The sequence below is a fragment of the Saccopteryx bilineata genome, chromosome 4 (genome assembly GCF_036850765.1).
Source record: "Saccopteryx bilineata isolate mSacBil1 chromosome 4, mSacBil1_pri_phased_curated, whole genome shotgun sequence".
NCBI lineage: Eukaryota > Metazoa > Chordata > Mammalia > Chiroptera > Emballonuridae > Saccopteryx > Saccopteryx bilineata.
The window spans coordinates 167444791-167454621 of NC_089493.1; positions in this window are offsets into that span (position 1 = coordinate 167444791).

Here is a 9831-nt window from a genome sequence, read left to right on the forward strand (position 1 = left end):
GCAAAGTGGAAAAGCCCATGCAGCAAGAAAACTTCTTCCAATAGCCATGTTGAGTCAGCCATCTTGGAAGTGGTTCCTCCAGCTCTAGTCAGAGCCTTCCGATGGCTGCAGGTCTGGTCAGTATCTTAAGCAAAATCTCCTAAGAGACACTGAACCAGAATTGCTCAGTTTAGTTGCTCCTGAATTCCTGACCCACAGAAGCTGTGAGATAAAAAAATATTTGTTTTATTTTAAGCTGCTAACTTATATAATATTTGGTTAGGCAGCAGTAGATATCTAATGCACTCAGAAAAATTCTACAAGTGGAGTGTATGATGGGCAGAGGGTTCAACCCTTCTCTCCCTTGTGCCTGAAGATGCATCATCTGACCCACAAGAGACACTCCACGCCTCACCGTCACTCTCCCATGTTGTGCTGCCCTCCTGTGTTTGTGGAATCTCCTGCCAAGGCTTGCGCTGAGCCTTTCTCTCTCTTGATGTCTTCTACCTTCAAATAATCTGAGGCCATATCTCACCTCCCTGATTGGTAGCTGTATCTCACTGGTCTTTGCATCTCCCGTACCACCTGGCTCAGTGCCTTTTAAGTAGAAGCCAAGACAAGACCCCCATGTTTCAGATCATTGGTTCTGGAGCCCAAGGGGTTCAGATTCTACGTCAACCACTTATTAGCTAGGGCACTTTCTTCACCTCTCTGTTTCTCAGTTTCCTCAACTGTGGAATAGGGGTAATAGTAGCTACTTCATGAGGCTGTTATGATGATTAAATAAGTTGACACTGGTAAAGTATTTGGTAAAGCAGATGCTTGATATGTGGCAATTGCTCCGTATCAGTTATTACATTGAACCATATGACATTGCCAGTTTTTCTGGATCAAATACTTAAATATTGGCAACTTTACATAGTTTAACCTAGTATTTTTTTTTCACCAGCGTTACATTCAAAGAAACAGTCCAGCAAACAAAAACAATTAAAATTGTTATTGATGTCTCTGGAGTAATGCTACAGAGGGTCCAAATCAGAGAAATCAGAGTACTTAAAATCCTTTTTGCCTCCTTCTTCTTACTGCTACTAGGAAATCTTTCTCCACTTTCATTCTAAATTCCTAACTAAAAAAATCTCTTTACCCCAACACCCCGTCCTACATAACCAACCTGAGTTGGTTCCTGCCCTGCCCTTCCTTCAATTTACTTCCATTCTCCTCTTTCTTTCTTTTTTAAATTTATTTATTAAATTTAATGCAGTGACATTGATAAATCAGGGTACATATGTTGAGAGAAAACATCTCTAGATTATTTTGACATTTGATTGTGCTGTATATCCCTCCCCCAAAGTTAAATTGTCTTCTGTCACCTTCTATCTGGTTTTCTTTGTGCCCCTCCCCTCCCCCAACCCCTCTCTCCTTCTTCACCCCTCCCCCTCCCCCCAACCCCCACCTTTGTTGCCATCACATTCTTGTTCATGTCTCTGAGTCTCATTTTTATGTCCCTTCTATGTATGGAATCATATAGTTCTTAGTTTTTTTTCTGATTTACTTATTTCACTCCGTATAATGTTATCAAGGTCCATCCATGTTATTGTAAATGATCCGATGTCATCATTTCTTATGGCTGAGTAGTATTCCATAGTATATATGTACCAAAGCTGTTTAATCCACTCGTCCTCTGACGGACACTTGGGCTGTTCATTCTCCTCTTTCTTATAGTTTATTTCTCTCAGTCCTTGCCAAGCAATGCCTTGGTTTGGCTTCTCAGTGGTTTCATCCCCTCTCTCATCTCAAAAGCTCAGACATGAAACTGCCCAAACCTGGCTTCTCAGAGAGTAAGAGAGAAGGGAGAAGCCGAGAAGTCTAAGGCAAAATTCCTTTTTCTTTTTCACAAAAAATCTTTATTGTCTGACTGGTAGTGGCACAGTGGATAGAGCATCGACCCTGAGCACCGAGATCGCTGGCTCGGGGTTGCCAGTTAGATCTCCAGTCAAGGCATGTATGAGAAGCAATCAACGAGGCACGGCTAAAGTGGAACCACAAGTGGATGTCTCTCACTCTCTCTCTCTCCCCACCTCCCTCCTCACCTTCCACTCTCAAAAAAAAATTTTTGAGACGGACAAGATGGCGCTGGAGTAGGCGAACGTACCAGCATCTACCTCCCAGAACCAATGTGGATTACAAACTAATTTTATGAACTATCAACTGGAAAAACCAACTTTGGACTAAACTAAAAGGACTCTTCAACCCAGGAACGCTGAAGAAGCCACCCAGAGACTGGTAGGAAAAGCGGAAACGCGGAGAGGGCTGCCCAGCTTCTCGGAGCGAACGGCAGCAGGGAGAGACTCGCGTGGTGGGAAGTGAGTTTAGCAGAGGGGAAAGGGCCCTGAGCCCCAGGAACAAAGCCCCAGCCTACAGCCCCAGAGCCCAGAAGAAGCATAAGGACAGTATTTAGCTGGAAACAAGTCAGGATACTGTTTGTGAGTCTGATTTCTCAGACCCAGGATCCTTCTTAAAGGGACCACGCAGAACATCTCTCTCACAAACACTCACCCGGGGCTCCTGGAGACGGAGGGAGAGGGGAGAGAACCACAGTAACAGGAAGAGAGTGCAATCTAGGAGGCATAGGGAGAAACATTTTTGGGAGATAGCCACTCTAACCCCTGGGACGAGTCACTCCCCAAAGCTGAAGTGAATATTTCCCCCGGAAACAGCAGTACCAGCAAAGGGAAGCAGGAGAGCAGCCAAACAAGCTCCCCCGCGGCATCCAGAGCAGAGTCGCATAGAAGGAGGGAGCTTTCGGGTCTACAGTAGTGAGTCTTAGGATCCGAGCTGCAACGCCCCCACCCACACGGCTGAGGGCGCACCGGAGAGCGGGCGGCAGCAGGAGACAAAAGCGCGGTTCTGCTGGCAGGGGCGGAAGCCAGCTGGCCACCAGTGGGCTCAGGTGTGAGCTCAATCTTGCCCGGCTAGGGAGAAGGGGGCGTGCAAAAGCGGCTAAGCTCAGCTGCCGGCAGCCTGTAATCCAGCCTCCGGGAGAAGGGCGGGAAACCCAGAAAGGGTAGAAACCAGCCCCGGAGCAAGGGCAGAGGAGCACATCCCTGCTCCGCCTGTGCAACCCAGGCTTGCCGTCTGACGTGATAGCCAGCTCCTCCCGCGAGGGTGGAGTCAAAAGCCCAGAAGAGGCGGAGTTCCGCTACGAAGCTGAGCTTGGGCACGCAGCCTTTCCTGGTGGTAGAGCCAAGGCTAGCAGCTGTTCCTTGAGTGGGATCATCCTGCAAAGGCAGGGCGAAAGCTCGGAAACAGGCGGAGACCCGCAGCTGAGCAAAGGTGCTCGCCAGTGCCCTCAGGACCGAGCATAACATCACACACGGGGGCGGGGCAAAGGCCAAGGCCACCAACCCTTGTGCACCCGAGCACGTGATCACAGCCACTCTCGTGAAGAGAAAATGCGGAGGCAGAGAAATACAACAAAAATAAACCAAGAGAAATCCCCAGAAAAGGACCTAAGTGAATCAGATATAACCAAATTACCAGATGCAGAGTTTAAAATAACGATTGTTAGGATGCTCAAAGATATTAGAACCACCATAGATGGCCATTACGAAAACCTAAATAAAGAGATAACAAATATAAAAAAGGACATTGAAATAATAAAAAAGAATCAGACAGAAATGACAAATACAATATCTGAAATAAAGAATACAATGGAAGGAATTAAAAGCAGGATGGATGAAGCAGAGAATTGAATCAGTGAGTTAGAGGACACAATAAATAAAGGCATGGAAGCAGAGCAGAAAAAAGAAAAGAGACTCAAAAAGTCTGAGGAAACTCTAAGAGAGCTCTGTGACAACATGAAGAGAAATAACATCCGCATCATAGGGGTTCCTGAAGAAGAAGAGAAAGAACAAGGGATAGAGACTTTGTTCAAACATATTATAGCGGAAAACTTCCCCCAGTTAAGGCAGGAAAATATTTCACATGTTCAGGAAGCACAGAGAACTCCATTAAGGAGAAATCCAAAGAAACCAACACCAAGACACATCATAATTAAATTACCAAAGCTAAATGATAAAGAGAAAATATTAAAAGCTGCTAGAGAAAAAAAGACTATCACCTACAAAGGAGCCCCCATAAGGATGACTTCTGACTTCTCAACAGAAACACTTGAGGCCAGAAGGGAATGGCAAGAAATATTCAAAGTAATGCAGAACAAGAACCTACAACCAAGACTACTTTATCCAGCAAGGCTATCATTTAAAATTGAAGGAGAAATAAAAAGCTTTACAGACAAAAAAAAAACTAAAGGATTTCACTACAACCAAACCAAGGCTGCAAGAAATGCTAAGGGACCTGTTGTAAACAGATCAAAGGAAAAAAAGAATATAGCAAAAGAGAAAAACAGTTTTAAAGAAAAAAAATGGCAATAAACAATTACATATCAGTAATAACCTTAAATGTTAATGGATTAAATGATCCGATCAAGAGACATAGGGTAGCTGCGTGGATAAGAAAACAGGACCCATACATATGCTGTCTACAAGAGACACACCTTAAATCAAAAGATGCACACAGACTGAAGATAAAAGGATGGAAAAAAAATATTTCACGCAAATGGAAATGAAAAAAAAGCTGGGGTAGCAATACTTATATCAGACAAAATGGACTTTAGAACAAAGACCATAGTTAGAGATAAAGAAGGTCACTACATAATGATAAAGGGAGCAATCCAAAAGGAAGATATAACCATTATAAATATCTACGCACCTAATATAGGAGCACCTAAATATATAAAGCAGACTTTGATAGACTTAAAGGGCGAGATCAACAGCAATACTATAATAGTAGGAGATTTCAATACCCCATTAACATCATTAGATAGGTCCTCAAGAAAGAAAATTAACAAAGAAACAGCAGACTTAAAGGACATATTAGATGAACTCGATTTAATAGATATCTTCAGAACCTTTCACCCTAAAACAGCAGAATATACATTCTTTTCAAGCGCTCATGGGACATTCTCTAGAATAGACCACATGTTAGGGCACAAAAGCGGGCTCAACAAATTTAAGAAGATTGAAATCATATCGAACACTTTCTCTGATCACAGTGGCATTAAACTAGAAATCAACCACAATAGAAAAATTGAAAAACATTCAAACACTTGGAAACTAAATAGCACGTTATTAAACAATGAATGGGTTAACATTGAGATCAAAGAAGAAATTAAAAAATTCCTAGAAACAAACGATAATGAGCATACATCAACTCAAAATTTATGGGACACAGCAAAAGCAGTCCTGAGAGGGAAGTTTATAGCATTACAGGCATACCTCAAGAAGCTAGAAAAAGCTCAAATTAACAACTTAACCCTGCATCTAAAAGAACTAGAAAAAGAACAGCAAGTAAAGCCCAGAGCTAGTAGAAGGAAGGAAATAATAAAGATCAGAGCAGAAATAAGTGACATAGAGGCTAAAGAAACAATACAGAGGATCAATGAAACCAGGAGCTGGTTCTTTGAAAAGGTAAACAAGATCGATGAACCTTTAACAAGACTCACCAAGAAAAAAAGAGAGAGGACTCAAATAAATAAAATTAGAAACGAGAGTGGAGAAATAACAACTGACACAACAGAAATACAAAATATTGTAAGAAAATACTATGAAGAACTGTACGCCAAAAAACTAGACAACCTAGATGAAATGGTCAAATTCCTTGAATCATATAATCTTCCAAAAATCAATCTGGAAGAATCAGAAAACCTAAACAGACCAATTACAACAAATGAGATTGAAACAGCTATCAAAAAACTCCCAAAAAAGAAAAGTCCTGGGCCTGATGGCTTCACAAGTGAATTCTACCAAATATTCAAAGAAGAACTAACTCCTATCCTTCTCAAGCTATTTCAAAAAATTCAAGAGGAAGGAAGACTTCCAAACTCCTTTTATGAGGCAAGCATAATTCTGATTCCAAAACCAGGCAAAGACAACACATAAAAAAGAAAATTATAGGCCAATATCCCTGATGAACTTAGGTGCAAAAATCCTCAATAAAATATTAGCGAACCGGATCCAGCAATATATGAAAAAAATCATACACCATGATCAAGTGGGATTTATTCTTGGGAGGCAAGGCTGGTACAATATTCGCAAATCAATCAATGTGATTCATCACATAAACAAAAGAAAGGAGAAAAACCACATGATAATTTCAATAGATGCAGAAAAAGCATTTGATAAAGTCCAGCACCCATTCATGATCAAAACTCTCAGCAAAGTGGGAATACAGGGAACATACCTCAACATGATAAAGGCCATCTATGACAAACCCACAGCCAACATAATACTCAATGGGCAAAAATTAAAAGCTATCCCCTTAAGATCAGGAACAAGGCAGGGTTGCCCCCTTTCACCACTCTTATTCAACATAGTTCTGGAAGTCCTCGCCACAGCAATCAGACAAGAAAAAGAAATAAAAGGCATCCAAATTGGAAAAGAAGAAGTAAAACTATCATTATTTGCAGATGACATGATATTGTATATAGAAAACCCTAAAGTTTCAGTCAAAAAACTACTAGACCTGATAAAAGAATTTGGCAAGGTGGCAGGATATAAAATCAATACTCAGAAATCAGAGGCATTTTTATACACTAATAATGAACTGTCAGAAAGAGAAATCAGGGAATCAATCCCCTTTACCATTGCAACCAAAAAAATAAAGTACCTAGGAATAAATCTAACCAAGGAGATTAAAGACTTGTACTCAGAAAATTATAAAACATTGATAAAAGAAATCAGGTAAGATACGAATAAGTGGAGGCATATACTGTGCTCATGGTTAGGAAAAATAAACATCATTAAAATGTCTATATTACCCAAAGCAATTTATAAATTCAATGCAATACCAATGAAAATACTAATGACTTACTTCAAAGACATAGAACACATATTCCAAAAATTTATATGGAACCAAAAAAGAACACGAATAGCCTCAGCAATCCTGAAAAGGAAGAAAAAAGCGGGAGGTATAACACTTCCAGATATCAAGTTATATTATAAGGCCATTGTACTCAAAACAGCATGGTACTGGCATAAGAACAGGCACATAGATCAATGGAACAGAACAGAGAACTCCGAAATAAACCCACAGCTCTATGGACAACTGATATTTGACAAAGGAGGTAAGACAATACAATGGAGTAAAGACAGCCTCTTCAACAAATGGTGTTGGGAAAACTGGACAGCTACCTGCAAAAAAATGAAACTAGACCACCAACTTATACCACTCACAAAAATAAACTCAAAATGGATAAAAGACTTGAATGTAAGCCATGAAACCATAAGCATTTTAGAAGAAAACATAGGCAGTAAGCTCTCTGACATCTCTCGCAGCAATATATTTGCTGATTTGTCTCCACAGGCAAGTGAAATAAAAGACAGGATAAACAAATGGGACTTTATCAAACTAAAAAGCTTCTGCACAGCTAAAGACAATAAGAACAGAATAAAAAGACAAACTACACAATGGGAGAATATATTTGACATAGCGTCTGATAAGGGGTTAATAACCAAAATTTATAAAGAACTTGTAAAACTTAATACCAGGAAGACAAACAATCCAATCCAAAAATGGGCAAAAGAAATGAATAGACAATTCTCCAAAGAGGACACACAGATGGCCAATAGGCATATGAAAAAATGTTCAACATCATTAATGATTAGAGAAATGCAAATTAAAACCACAATGAGATATCACCTCACACCAGTCAGAATGGCGCTTATCAATAAAACAACACAGAATAAGTGCTGGCGAGGATGTGGAGAAAAGGGAACCCTCCTGCACTGCTGGTGGGAATGCAGACTGGTGCAGCCACTGTGGAAAACAGTATGGAGATACCTCAAGAAATTAAAAATCGAACTGCCTTTTGACCCAGCTATACCACTGTTAGGAATATACCCCAAGAACACCATAGCACTGTTTGAAAAGAAGAAATGCACCCCCATGTTTATGGCAGCATTGTTCACAATAGCAAAGATTTGGAAACAGCCCAAGTGTCCATCAGAGGATGAGTGGATTAAAAAGCTTTGGTATATATATACTATGGAATACTACTCAGCCATAAGAAATGATGACATAGGATCTTTTACAACAACATGGATGGGCCTTGATAACATTATACTGAGTGAAAGAAGTAAATCAGAAAAAACTAAGAACTATATGTTTCCACACATAGGTGGGACATAAAGATGAGACTCAGAGACATGAACAACAGTGTTGGGGTTACAGGGTGGGGGGAGGAGAGGGAGGGGGGTGGGGGAGGGGAGGGGCACAAAGATCATGGCTTTTCAGCATTGGCCATATTCCCCCCTTAATCTATAGACAGACAGCAAATATTTACGTATGGTGTTCCCACTATAAAGACTGCTGTCTTAGGGACAAATGCTGACAAACTATTTCAGCAGTTCCTCCTTCTTCAAAGACTTATATGTAAACATAGAGCTCCATGTTTCATAGGACATACTCAAGCTCACTCCATGCTTCCTGGTGCTTTAGCACAAGGGAATGCCCCCCCCCTTTTTTTTTTGTATTTTTTTTTTGTATTTTTTCTTTTATTTATTTATTTTTTGTATATTTCTGAGGATGGGGATGGGGAGGCAAGCAGACAGACTCCTGCATGTGCCTGACTGGGATCCACCTGGCATGCCTACCGGGGGGAATGCTCTGCCCATCTGGGATGTTGCTCTGTTACAACCGGAGTCATTCTAGCAACTAGGGCGGAGGCCATGGGGCCATCCTTAGTGCCCAGGGTGGATTTGCTCCGGTGGAGCCTTGGCTGTGGGCGGGAGGAGAGAGACCGGGAGGGGGGAAAGGGGGAGGGGTGGAGAGGTAGATGGGCGCTTCTCCTGTGTGCTCTGGCCGGGAATCGAACCCGGGAATCCTGCACACCAGGCCAACGACTCCGACGGGTCTACCATATCATGCTTTTTACTTAAAAAAAAAAAATTTACATTTCTTTTGAAAGCTGATGAACAGGAGACACCAAATCTACCTTCTTTATTAGATCTAGCTAATAACACTGTTCTTTTTTCCAAATAGCTCCAGATATATGGAAAAGATTTATATAGGCGGATGGGGATCCTCAAACCCCTCAGCGAGATCTTCTGAGAGTGGCTTTTAAGATACCTAGAGGCAGAAAAGCCCAATAGAGATCAGGGGGAACTACCAGCTTTTAGGATACACCCTTAAAGGCTCCAGCACCCCAAAGGGGTCTCATAGGATGCCATCTGGGTCCTGCTTCAATAGTGGAAAGGAAGGTCATTGAGCTAAAGCCTGCCAGGCTTACACACCTCTGCTGTGAGGAAACAGGGACACTGGAAGGTGGGCTTCCCCCTCGCTCCTCTAAGGGAGGGTTCAGTCTCTTCCAGGCCTGCTCCAGCCACCTATGACCTAACCTTGCCCAGAATGCTGGGGTTTGCCACTGAAGGCTGAAGGTGCCCAGGGCCGTCGACCCCATCTACGACACTGTGGACGAGCCTAGGGTATTTCTTCCAAGAAGCAGGTAAACTGATCTCATTTGCACAAGGGCCACTTAACTATGTTTTGCCTGAATAGTCAGGTTCTTTATTCTTCCCTCAAAGATCTCTGTTGTGGGTGTTGATAGTCCTATTTTCTGCTGCTTTGCTTAATATATAGTGTTTCCTTTATTCCTCCTACCTCAATGCCCCACTCATATTTCAGGCTGGGACCTACTCTTAATTTAGAGCTCTCTTTTCTCCTTTTGCCAACTTGTATTATGAATTTACCTTTGCCACCCAGCTTAGTGTATCCCAAGGTTCTCTTTACCAGGCC